Source organism: Achroia grisella, unplaced genomic scaffold, assembly GCF_030625045.1.
Source record: "Achroia grisella isolate CSIRO2021 unplaced genomic scaffold, CSIRO_AGI_Agris_v1 utg2167, whole genome shotgun sequence".
NCBI classification, from domain to species: domain Eukaryota; kingdom Metazoa; phylum Arthropoda; class Insecta; order Lepidoptera; family Pyralidae; genus Achroia; species Achroia grisella.
In genome coordinates this window covers 1,816,887-1,830,345 of record NW_026712716.1, presented here as the reverse complement: position 1 = coordinate 1,830,345, position 13,459 = coordinate 1,816,887, and the positions used below count along the sequence as shown (strand labels likewise).

At 33.7% G+C, this 13,459-nt stretch overlaps 1 protein-coding gene across 1 annotated transcript in view; it reads right to left on the bottom strand.

The window, feature by feature from the left end:
- The window catches only part of LOC131842357 (uncharacterized), a 159,625-nt gene that overhangs the window by 39,962 nt on the left and 106,204 nt on the right, over nucleotides 1–13,459 (bottom strand). The window lies entirely within an intron of this gene.

Sequence of the window (13,459 nt, the reverse complement as noted above, 5' to 3'; positions counted from 1 at the left end):
TTTATTCTGATATGGTAAGAAAGGGAGTAAATAACGAGATGACTGCGAACAGAGATGAATCTTCCATTACAAAAACATATTATGCCGACTACAAACAAATAGGATAAGGAAGAAGCAGATGATGATGTTTTATTCTAATGTATAAGCTATATTGCTTTAAAATTCCTCAAAATACGTTTAGTAGTTATTCCATCATCAGTAGCTAAGCCTTCATCTTGTTTCCTATTCCAATTAGAAATTAAGATTACATAGAAATTCACAGAATTTACATTGTCCTATATAAAATTTACGTCGAAACTTTAGAGAGTTGATAAAAATAGAATTACACACGAGTACTTTAATGCAGGAGAGATTTTGATATCTATAAATAGTTTGTAACATCAAATCAAGCAGTTTAATAGGGACACGCTTACATTCAATCTTTATTTATAACTGTACCGTATAGCTGTGCGTCCTACCACGCGGACCTAGTCGCGGACTAGGTCCGCGTGGTATAGCGACATTGGATCATCATCATCCACAGCTGAACATAGGCCTCTTTTAAGGCGATCTTGATTAGCATGAAACAGGTAATAACTTAACCCAAAAAACCCACAGAAAAAGTTTCATCGTTCTAACTTCAAAACCCTAATTTAATTTACCCCCTTAAGGACTTTTTTTTTACTTTAAATTTCAATATACAACAAAAATAAGTTTCAAGCTTTTAAAATAACGACGAAATTTGCAACTCGTCTTCTAGATTGGGTAGTCAGAGAGTCGTAATATGTTTGAACTGACACTGGTCATTCGTTCCTCCTGGAGGATGAAGGTTGGGGCCTCGGGGCGAACCACGGCAACAAATTCGGGTGATAACAACCCTCGATTAGCGGGGTTGTAAGCCTCTTCGGGTGGGATTTAACTTATGAAGAAATACAATAAATTAAACTTAACGTAAATTAAGAATTTGTTAGTTTTAGTGTATTCGCAAATTAGTGTTTGAAATACCCAAATTTTGTTTATTTTTAACTACTATAATGCAGTTGACCGCAGCTGGCCTTTACAGCTTCATCGGACGATAGAGAACGATTGCAGTTGGCACTCCAAACCTGCGGAAGGACCTGCTGCGGCTGAAGCGGCTGAAGGCCTACTCCCGACTGACGGTTACGACTTTAGTCTGAGGGCACCGATAGGGGTTCAAACCCGGCTCAGGCCGTCGTAATTTGATCTCCGTTTGAATTAGGCGGAGGATCGATCAGTGGAAATTTTGACCCAGCATAGCAGGGGGCGAATGTGTCAATGTTTAGCGAATTATTTTATTTGTTATCGGTGTTTCCAACAACGGGGGATCAGTTAGAGATAAAATTCGAATTTCGAATTTTTTTTGTTGTATAGATTTGAGCTTGTTAGCTTTGTAGCGTAAATCAGAGTAGTACATCACTAGGACTTGACTCTCCCAATGCGACTATAAAATAAGGTAATTAAAGATGTCTCAGCACAGATAAAGTACAATCTATAGTAATAAATCACAGTTTATTAACCATTTCGCCTACGTATAGTTCTTGTGTGGGCAGTAGGTTACAGGGTCACTTAGTTTTAGCAAAAGTTTAAACTTACCTTTTTTTTAATATCCGCCTGTCTCATTGGTCTAGTGGTTCAGCATACAGTTTTGTTTCCGATGGTCTCGGGTTCGATTTCTAGCACGGTGCAAACATTTGTATTCATGAGTATGATTGCTTATCTGTCTGCGTGTTTTCTATTTACATTATGTATGTGTTTGCAAAAACATTTAACAATTTATACAGTTATCTAGTACTTGTAACACAAGCTCTGCTTAGCTTGAGACTAGAGGGCGCTGTGTTAATTGTCCAGGGTTATTATTATTTACATATATTATTAAACAAAAAAATTGTATAAATTCAATAATATATTATATATTGAATTAATATTATAAATTAAAACAGGTCATGTCCTTCAATATTAACGCAATAAAGTATTTTTTTTAATTTCTGGGACTACTCTTATGCTGTTGGCCGCAGCTGACGCTTACAGCTTCACCGGACGATAGGAGCCGAGTGCTGTTGGCACTCCAAACCCACGGAAGGACTTATGGAGCGCCTGAAAACCAACTCCTGCCTGATGAATACGACTTAGACTGCGGGCACCGCCAGGTGTTTGAACATCGGCTTATAAATAAAAAAAATATTATGATTAGCTTTCAAGAGAAGACTTGAAGGATGTTATTTGGTTTGGTAGCGGAGCCTTCCGAGAAATATTTAGTCACCAAGATTAACAACATCAGACTTAGCAATACGTAATTAATTAAATTCCAAGTTCCTACAACACAGCTACCATTTAAGTACGCAATAAATTTATATGTTCACTTTTTATTTTAATTTGGACCCGATGAAATGTTTTAGGGACCATTATTAATATAGTTAAACGGGTTTTAATGTGAGTAATTTTATGGTAAATAAAGGTATTTGCCTCTATCGGGGTTTCGACTAGGTTACATTACACATCATGATCAGATCTGTGATCATGACTGATTAAGTTTTTAGGATTACTAAATTATATAGGCCCATGAGACGATATATGATGTGATGGCCTGTGAACAGCTCTTTTCGTGGCTGTATAAACCGATACGAGAGCGGCATGGCCTACCACAGGCTCGACAAGAGAAATTATTGGCAGTAGTCGGTATTGAGCCGCCTAGATGACCGTTCCGTCTCTTGTCAGTAAGTCTTTAAATAACGAATTACCTGCCAATATGACTAATATTATAAACGTGAAATTTTGTGAGTATGGATGGATGTTTGTTACTCTTTCACGCAAAAACTCAGTTAAACGGGTTTTGAGATGAATAATTTTATGGTAAATAAAGGTTGACGATTTGACCAGGTTACACTAGCCGAGGTCACGAGCTGACTGAATTAAGTTTTACTAAGTAAACAACAAATTTTATATTAAAGTTTGCCTGTCTGTCTTACTAATGTTATAAACGCGAAAGTTTGTGAGTATGATAATAATAATAATAATAATCTCAGGACAATTCACACAGCGCCATCTAGTCCCAAGTTAAGCTAGCTAAAGCTTAAATTATAGGTACTAGACAATTGATACAAATACATTGTATGTTACTCTTTCACGTAAAAACTACTGAATGGATTTTAATGAAAGTTTATAAAAATATAGCATATACATCAGAATAATATATAGGGTATAAATTTCACGCGGAACGGCTGGTGTGAAGAATGGAGACCAAGATGACGAGCAAAGAAAACGGCACCGGTAGTCGTAAAATATTGTGTAATTGACTTATATCATATAAAAAAAATATAATATTATAAAAAACATAAATAATAAAAAAGGTTTATAAAACAGGAAACTGTTTGTACAATGGTAAATAACGCAGTAATAAAAATAAAGTAGTAACAATGGTAAATCAAAGTATTTACCTCTTTCGACTAAGTAAAGGTAACTTATCTCTCTCGACGTTTCGTCCCATGAATGGATGGGTTTGACTTTGGTTTCTTTAGGTGTTCTTAACATTTTGAAATGTCGTCTTAATGTCTTTCGGAATAATATATATATATGATCATGAAATTATATGTATATATAGATAACATTTTGGTTCACCTACATATTTCTTTCAAGTAGTCTGTCTCTATAATAAAGTTCCACCTATAGCACAATGAAAAATCAACATTGTATTTTAGAAGACAATAATGACAAATACTCAAAGAATAAAAAACCTATAGGGGCCCGACAGAACAAAGAAAAGCAATTTGTTATCAAGCGAATCGATGGAACGAGTACCAGGTTAGCAGAAGCCACGAAGAGTTGGATACAAAATGTATATGTATAAGAAACACAAATTAATAAAATCTTGGACCGTCCGAGGAGCGAAACCCGTTCCGTGACACACGTGCAGCGACCGGCCGCCGCTAGAGAGGGATGCACTGTGCTGTTGTCTTGTTCTAAATGCAACGTCTAGTATTATATGGCTATGGTCAGATAAGTGTATTATTTTGATTTTTTGTAATTATATGTCATAACCAACAAACCAAATGGCGAGGTAAATACTTTGAAAAATTATGCTATATCTGTTTTTCGCCTTTTGAATCTTAGAACAAAATTATCTCAGAACTATTTTATTGCACCTCACACATACTGCTTGAGTTAAAACTATGAGCAATTCTGAAACTAATACTAAACTGTACTTGCAATAAAAATAACTTTATTACAATAATACAACATTTTGTTAGTGTAATTGTTGTACTTGGACGTGTATTACTAGATAGATAAGCATTTTACTAAAATTAAATTTAAAAAAAAAAGTTTTTTTTTTTTAATTTGAACGTAGAGAATTCGGACGAGCGAACATTGATGAATGGAAGAGAAATTGACATGATGTGAAGAACACATTACGACTCCAAATAAATGGGGTAAGGAAATAGCAGATGATGATTTTATACGATTACGATAGAATAGAATAGAATAGAATAGAAAATCATTTATTCAAATAAACTTACATTGAAGCACTTTTGAATAGTCATTACATTTTTTAATCTACCGCTCGTTCGGAAAGCTGTCTCATCACAAGAAGAACGAGCAAGAAACTTGCGTGTTGCTCTTTTAAATAATTTTATTATTACTTTACATTTTTAAGTTTAAGTGTGTGAATACAAACCACCAATTAACACTAATTCTATTAAATACTCAAATAGAAAAAATATTGAATATATAACCAACTGGTTAAACAATTAATAAGAGGAAATCAGTCATAGTGATAGATTTATTTATTTATTTTTACAAACTTGACATTTTCATAAAAGAACACAAACACATAGGGACAGACAAAACGCGGAAAATGTAGCCTAATTTACATAACAATAAACTAGATGCTTATATTAAATATAATATAATACAGAAAGTATTATAACTCGTCATGTCCATACAATTCTTTCCCACTGCACGCTGATACGCGAGCTTGATGTTTTTTTCTTTTTTTTTTATCGACACTGGATGCGTAACACAGGTGTTCAGAGCTTACGCCTATTTACAATAACTCTAGGTTTTATTATTGTTTATTTAAAATACATTGTGTTGACCACAATAGTCTGTGTGTAATACTATTTTCAAAGTATAAAATTTGCCAAAAAGAATTTTACTTCAATTTAGAAATAACAAGTTTTATTCTTTTTTCAAAAAAAAATTTTTTATGAAAAGGCGTAACAAGTTACCGTCCTACTTTATAGTATATAGCCTATATATGTATGGTACATGAACTACGTGTATCTGTAAAGGCCAGTTGCGGGCAAAGGTATGAGAATTGTTTAAAAAAAAAATCAGGACTCTATGAGTCACTGATGGTATCCCTTGTGTATTTCCATTTGGTAGAAATAAGATATCATGCATATGCTTTATAATATAACTAGGTCCCTTGTGACTGCAAACTTCACAAAGATTTACAGATTTTGCCTAATGGAAGAGGAAACGCCACTACACATTCTATACTACAATCATACGCACTCTTGCATAAACAAAATATTCCTTTAGAAAGTACACACTCTATCCTGAGGATATAAAAACCATCGCTACTAAGAATATCCTTCAATTCTTGTTACTGACGGGTCTAGGCAATGAACCCTAAATTATGGCGAGTACAATAGATCTATGCAGGTCACAAACTCCTTAAAAAACATGTCGCTTATCATCGGATTGTCAGCTTGTTTTGCTATTTTATTTATTTATTTAACACAATATAAACCTACAGCTAATGGCCAACACGTTTATATTTTAAAACTATTATACTTTACTATATATACTACTTAAACTATACAATGACCAAAATATTCTTATTTTATTTATTATGGAAGGCAAGGCTGTACACGTCAGCATCTTAGACCTTATATGAAATTAAATTTAATAATTGCAATGCTCTCATAGTGAGACAATTACTAGCGTGCATTGTGCCTATATCACGTGCTATACCAGTTACATATCATCATCATCATCATCAGCCCACTGCAGTCCACTGCTGGACATAGACTCAAGGTACGCCAGTGGGTACGATTTTCAGCCTTACTCTTCCAGTTACTGTACACAACTCTACGTCGCTTCACCTAACTGCGGGGCGTCTACTCTACGTTGCAGTTTCCAATCTCCACTCTAGAACACGTCTACTCTAACGAGCATCGGTACTGCGACATATAAAACCAGCCCACTGTCAATTCAACTTGCAAATACGAAGAGCTATGTAGGTGACCTTAGTTCTGCGGCGAACTTCGTTTCTGATTTGATCCTTTAGACAAACTCCAAGCAGATTCGGTTTTAATCCCTCAGAGAAACTCCAAGCAGATCTTTTTCCATAGCTCGTTGAGCGACTTTAAGATGGTGGACGAATCGTCACCAACCAGACGTCCAGTTACATAAAAAAAATCCCTCAGAGAAACTCCAAGCAGATCTTTTTACATAGCTCGTTGTGCGACTTTGAGTAGGTGGACCAATCGTCAGTGTCGACGTCCAGTTACATAAAAAAAAACTTAAATATTGTATTTACTGGAATCACAGTTTACTTGCGAACTGATTTCATCAGTCTCCTCTTGCGGTACATTAATTTGCTAATTCGTATGTAATTCCAACACTAATGATAGCCGACCGTTCACTAGAAACGCATAATGGTAGGTTTGCGCAAGCGCAAGTGGGTAGCAAATTATTTGTATGAGTTTTCATACTGCGATTATACGACGACAAACTGATAATCATTCGCATAATATTACTAATTTTATTATATACTAGTAAGTAGCTGCGACTCGGTTCACAGCTACATTTGTAGACGCTATCTGTTACTTTATTAATACTTATTTATTTATTATTAATTAACTAATAGATATCTTAACATCTAAATATAGTAGTAATTCAAAATGTAAATTTTGTTACATTGTTATTTGAAGTAGATTGAAGAATGGATTGACATTAAACTGAGGTAGCGAAAGTTTAAGGTAAATTATAAAACAAAAATAAGGTAAGGAGTAATTGTAAATATTGGCGGCACAGGAGCAGGGGAAATGGCATCAGAAGTGAAGGTGAGTGTCACTATATTGGAAAGGGTCCCTAAAACCACAGTCACAAGTCTCAGGCACTACTTGGAGTTTTTCTTCCTGTAACACAACAACCCGGTATCCGTGTGGTGGTTCCAGGGAATGCTAGAAAGTCGTCATTATACGTTAATAAAAGAGAAGGGAATACAAATAATGAACTGTCTGGTGGTGTTTTACTACACATCATAACTGCTAAGTAAGGAGTGAAACTTCAACTTATAAAACAAAACCATTACAACAATATAAACAGTTTCGTACTTACTATGTTTAAATGTAAACGCTGAGGTATATATAAGTAGCACATCAAACACTTGGGTGCAATAAAACGGTCAGTTTTACGACAAACATAAATCAACCATCGACGGGATCTCGATCATCAAACGACAAAGTCCGTGCAGAGAAAACGCTGCTTAAGTATTTAAACTTAGAAATGGGTAATTGAAATATATATGTTTCTGACATTCTAACACTTTAAATACTTCATCAAAAATGTTATATATTTTTTATATTTTATCAAATTAATGTTATTTTGCAGTATTAGTAATTTCTGTTTCACTGCTTAACAGTATTATGTTATTTTGTTTAATTCGGCTATAATTACCACGAATATTGTAAACTTGACTACCGTCACGACCTTATGTTTTACAATTCCTGAAAACTAAATTGTTTTGTTGTACAATGAACATATTAGTTAGTATGAGGTGCCCGTTCTTTACCCCTGAAGCGGACTCGGTTATAAGGTGTTTATGTTTATTACGTTTACTATCTACCCTTTTCTTATCTTTACTTTCTCTATCCACCTAAACGATCTTATCGTTAAGCAGTTTCTTGCAGATTATTTATTTATTTAAAACTTTATTGATTTTGTACAATAGGCGGGCTTAATGCTAATAGCATTCTCTACCAGCCAACCTTAGGGAGTGCAGAGATACTCGAAGGCGGTTTAGTTTTAAGAAATTAAATGTAATTATATTAAATAGATATAAGATCATACATATACATGATAATATACTACATACAAACGAATTATGAGCATACATACATACATATTTATATATATTATAAACATACTACACATATAAAGTCATCGGTTGAGATTAACTGCAAGAAACTGCATAAGGATGAGGTCGTCTTTTGTAACATTTATTGTATATTTACTAGTTTAAACATTTCCTGCATAAAGACCATAAATAAATAGATTATCAAGACTCCGTACTTGCTGTTCTGTAGCAAAGCAAGCACACTCGGCGATATAAAGAAGTTGATGACTTCATAAAAAGTAACATTTCTATTCTTGATTTAATCTAAAAATGTATTATTAAACCTGTTGATATTAAATGAAATAAATTTAACACTTGGTTAACCAAGGATTAGACAATGAGGCTTACCTAACGGCAGTTAAGGATATTCCCATAATTAAACTCGTTTTGACCAACATTCACACGTCGTTGACCACTGCCCTCCCAGCTCGATAGATTTGTCACAACTATCAATGTTTAAAGTGATTATTCCAGTATACAAACCGATGACTCCGCACAATCTATTGTCATCATTACACCATGATTAATCGATTGACTGATCGTTGAAGATTCTCAGGATTATGTCCATCTTTCGGTCCTTACGGGTTTGAGGGATGATTGTGAGAGTTTTTTTAAGCGATGACAGAATGGTGACATTCCTATTGGTATGGCGTGAGTTGCATTAATCGTCGTTTAGTAGATAGTTCTTTGGACCGGAATTGTAATAGTTGATAAGTTAATTTTACATCTGTGTTGGGCTTGATTTATTTACCGCAGTTTCAGTTGTTGTTGTAAACGAATTTCTTTTTAAAGTTTTGCGATTCTGTGTTAATTATTTGAAAGTTGCAATTGTACTGTTCGCGTGACTCAAGTTGTATTTGAAACTGCTAAATATTTTGTCCATTTTATAATTTCATTATTAATAGTAGTATGTTTAATTATGTAATTATTAATTACCTAAGGACTACATAAAGTATTGAATAAAAATAATTGAAATATTTTTTACTATCTTCGGGAGTAGTGGTTAAACAGGCTCTACTTACTTTGACTGCGGTATCAAATACTATATAGTACAAATGTTTATATTTTTGTCTAGGCAGTTTCTATTTAATTTGTAAATACATTGGTTTTACAAAAAAATATATATTCTGTATCTGCTTTATTTGCAACAAGGTGAATCTGTGAATTATCTCAATGGCTATTTATTACAAAAAAGGATACTTGTGTATATCTCCTAAAATTATGTTTAAAAGTGCTAATATTATATGATATATATTAAAAAATAAATATACATGGAGATATATTTAATTGATTTGAAACAATTTATCTGCATCAAATATTAGAGCTTAACCCAACCAGAGGCGTACAGGCGTTTTGATATGATTACCTATTATTATACTTAATTGTTCTAACCATTACTGTGATATACGAAATCATAGACAACGGATCATTAAATGCGATCAAACCATCACTCCGACCATAGACTAACATTGATGCTTTATTTAATGACTTTTTGTGAACAATAATTCGTTTGTGTGGAACATTTTTATGTTTATCCACCACTGGTTTACGTCTACTATTAAATACAGTAAAATTATTAGTTTCTTTATGGTTTCTAGTGGTGGATCTGTGGTTTGGATGGTCTTTAAGGCTCGTTTTAGGTGAACGAAAAAAGTGTTTACCATATTTCTTAAATCTCTGACTATTCGATTGCTTTTGATAAAAGGTTGTCATGCTATTCTGACATGTTTATTGGTCTTTAAATTATATTTATATGGATAGTTAATGGATGTTAATTTATATGTAGTATTAATTTATAAATGATAAAGGGTTCTAGCGGTTTTACACAGCGCTTCACTTTCCATCTGAACTAGGCGAGACAGAGGTATCCTTGGAGATCACTTTATATAAAGTTTAGTTTGAAAAAAACGGAGACGAATCCTTAGTATGTAATATAAATTGTAATATAGTAATAACTATCATACGTACGTTTGTACATAACAATCGCAACTGTACAACGACGAGTTTATTTCCAAAGCGCGAGCGAGTCCAAACGTTGTCATTGTATGCAAATACATTTCAAACCTCAAACTTATTAAAGCGTCAATACACGACACGATTAGTCGACTTAATTTTGATCGTATTTCTCCGCAGTTACGAACACGTTTTTTTATTGTATGATGATGGAATAGTGCACCCGTCTGCGCTAATTAAACGCTGGCGGCAGACCAGTGGGATGAACATGAAGTCAGGTCAGTTAGCCCTTAGTGATAAATTCACCAGAAATGTATTTAGAACCAACATATGTAGAGAAAGTGAGTAATAGTCATTGAGGAAAAGATAGAAAGAAAGAGGGGGAGAGGAAGCAAATGAAAGATAGAATTGGAGTCGTGTCGTATTAAGGTTTAAAGAGTATGATGGAAGATCGTAGAAAGTGGCAAGAGCTTCACTGACAAGAGCGTCGCTCTAAAATTATGAATGAGTGAACTTATTTAGTTATAGACAAAAATATTAATATTAGGTCTATTATTTATGCCGCGGAATCGCGGTACAATGCTAACGCTATATCCCGACTTCAGCATTGGCGATATTAAGTACACCGTGTATTTATTGAGTGGTAGTGGTAGTAAGAATCCCACACTGCCCCTCATCACACCTCACGATAAAAAGAAACAAAAAGGCCTTTATTTCTATGAGACTAGAATAGAAAACAAACTGGCGACCGACATGACGACAAATAGTCACCATTGCCTTTAATCATAAAGAATAATATGGACATCCCAAAATGAATGTATGATGCCAGTACTCTTCAATTTTCCCATGACAGCTCAGATGACACGCATGTATACCCTGTAAAAACTACTACATTCTATATCGGTGCAGAACCATCTGGGATGCCGTACATCTGTACCCTGTAATTTCACTACATCCTATCTCGGTTCAGAACCATCTGGGATGCCGTATATCTGTACCTGTAATTTCACTACATCCTATCTCGGTTCAGAACCATCTGAGATGCAGTATATCAGTACCCTGAAATTTCACTACATCGTAATATGTTTAGAACTATTTGTGATGCTGTACATATGTACCCAATAATTTCACTACATCCTATATCGAAGAGAACCCCCTGAACTTGACAGATCGACCCGATCGATCGGACGAGAAATCGTGTCGTCTGTAGATGCAGTTAATTATTATGCTTGAGCACTAAACAGTATGAATAATAAATGATTTCTAGCAACATACTCGTACTGTTGTAGACGAGATACAATTTTTTTAATATTATTTGACTGGCTCGGTGTGTAGCGGTTTAGTACACCGCTTCACTTCTGATGATCGCAGGTTTTATTCCTCGTATTCATAAGTATGATTTGTATCGATTTGGGAATTAATATTTGTTGTCTAGTACCCATAACACATGCTCTGCTTCGCATGGGATTAGATGGCGCTGTGTAAATCGTTTAGGGATATTATCATTATGATCTGTGAACTATATTTCATCTGAATCTGTCGAACCGTTTTAGTGTAATTGAGCAACTAACATTGAAACATACCAACCTAAAATGGTAGTTCATGGTGATAATAATAAAAAAAAAGGATCGGGTAGGCCCTAAACAACCCGACAAATAGATAATATCAGCTGTGCCCGTGGTTTCTCCCACATGAAATTTATAGCCTTTGTGTTACTCTCAAGTATAAGCTGTAAAGTTTCATCAAAATCCGTACAGTAGTTTTTCCGATTAACAAACATTCACCCCAATCCATCTATATATACTCACATACATTCGTGTTTATAATATTAGTAAGATAAAATCCGTACCTTTCATCGGAACAGAATATAAACAGACCATAATATTCACTTATTATATGCTACAATTTGTACGTTTGTGTTCAATAATACAGAAATAATTCCGATGGAGAAAATCTAATTTTATTAGCTGGAATGTTGCCAGGATAAATAGAAATACTCGTATCATATGACCTGGTTGGGAGATGTTAGAAATTGTTACTCATGCGAATATCATTTGGTATTGTGTAATGAGATTGTAATGTTTTGATTTTATTAATACACTTAAAACGATTTATTACATATTGTAAAAATAAATTGAATTTTTAAATATAAGTTTTTTTTAATTCTTCTAATGTTATTAGCCGTAACGGGCCTCTATACCTTCACCACCGCATAGGGAACAAGTGCAGAATGCAATGTAAACCCGCGGAAAGATCTTTGGAGCCGCTGAAAGCCCATCCGTCAGGTAAGATATTAGCAAATATGGACAGACAGACGAACGAAAATTTTTAATATAAAGTTTTATAATATAAATACTGTATATACTTTCATATGTATTTAGTAAAAGGCTGTTAATGTCAAATTACAAACGAACAGATCAATTTTCTTTATTTGTGTAGGTGAATAAAATCTTTTGAGTTTAACTTCGAAATATTCACTTGACTTGCTTAATAAAGCAGTTAACACTACATTTAGGTTTATGTAAATTAATTCAAAGAAGAGACGGAGAGTCATTTCCTTAATTACTGCCTTCTTAATAACTCGAGGAACAATCGCCTGTCTGCAACACAACAAAAACAGTTACGAGTCCCCGGCTACCGTACTACGCATCAGTCAAATGGTAATATTGACCATTGTTGCTTTGATGTAGTCGAGAGTTTAAAAATACCATTTTCTGTACCTTTTACAAATTAATGATAAATTGCTTTTAGTGTTGCAATGTCTGTGTCCACTTCATCAAGTTTTAGAGCGATTTTCTATGCTTATACAATTTAAAAAAGCATAGAATTGGTAGATAAATATTTTAGAATATGCGATAATTCATTGCATGGGGTATGAAGACGTGATATCTTAGTACTCATTAATGGCAATGCAACTACGTCAATTGTTCACGTGATGTTTTATGATGCTGTTTATGTACAACATGATATATTATCTTAGACTTCAGAAATGGCAACGCTTAAGGGTTTCTTTTTCAAACGATGTCGTGATATACTTTTTAATATTCAATGTCGATTATGATCGACATTGAATATTAAAAATATATTAAAAAGTATTGTATATTATTACATTAATTCGAACATTTGGACAATTACTGAATGATACAATAATTTATTTTTCAAAGTATTCTTTGATGTCATAAAAATTGTTATTATTAAGTCATTCATGAAGCTTCGTTTTAAATAAATTGCAGTTCACTGTTTTTGTTTCATTAGTAATTTTACTGTATAACACATAGGTCTGTTTACGAAAGCTAAGGATATAAATAATGGAATACATAAGCTGTTTATGGAATACATATAATACATAAATAGCTTATGTTATATTTGTTTGAATTTGGAATG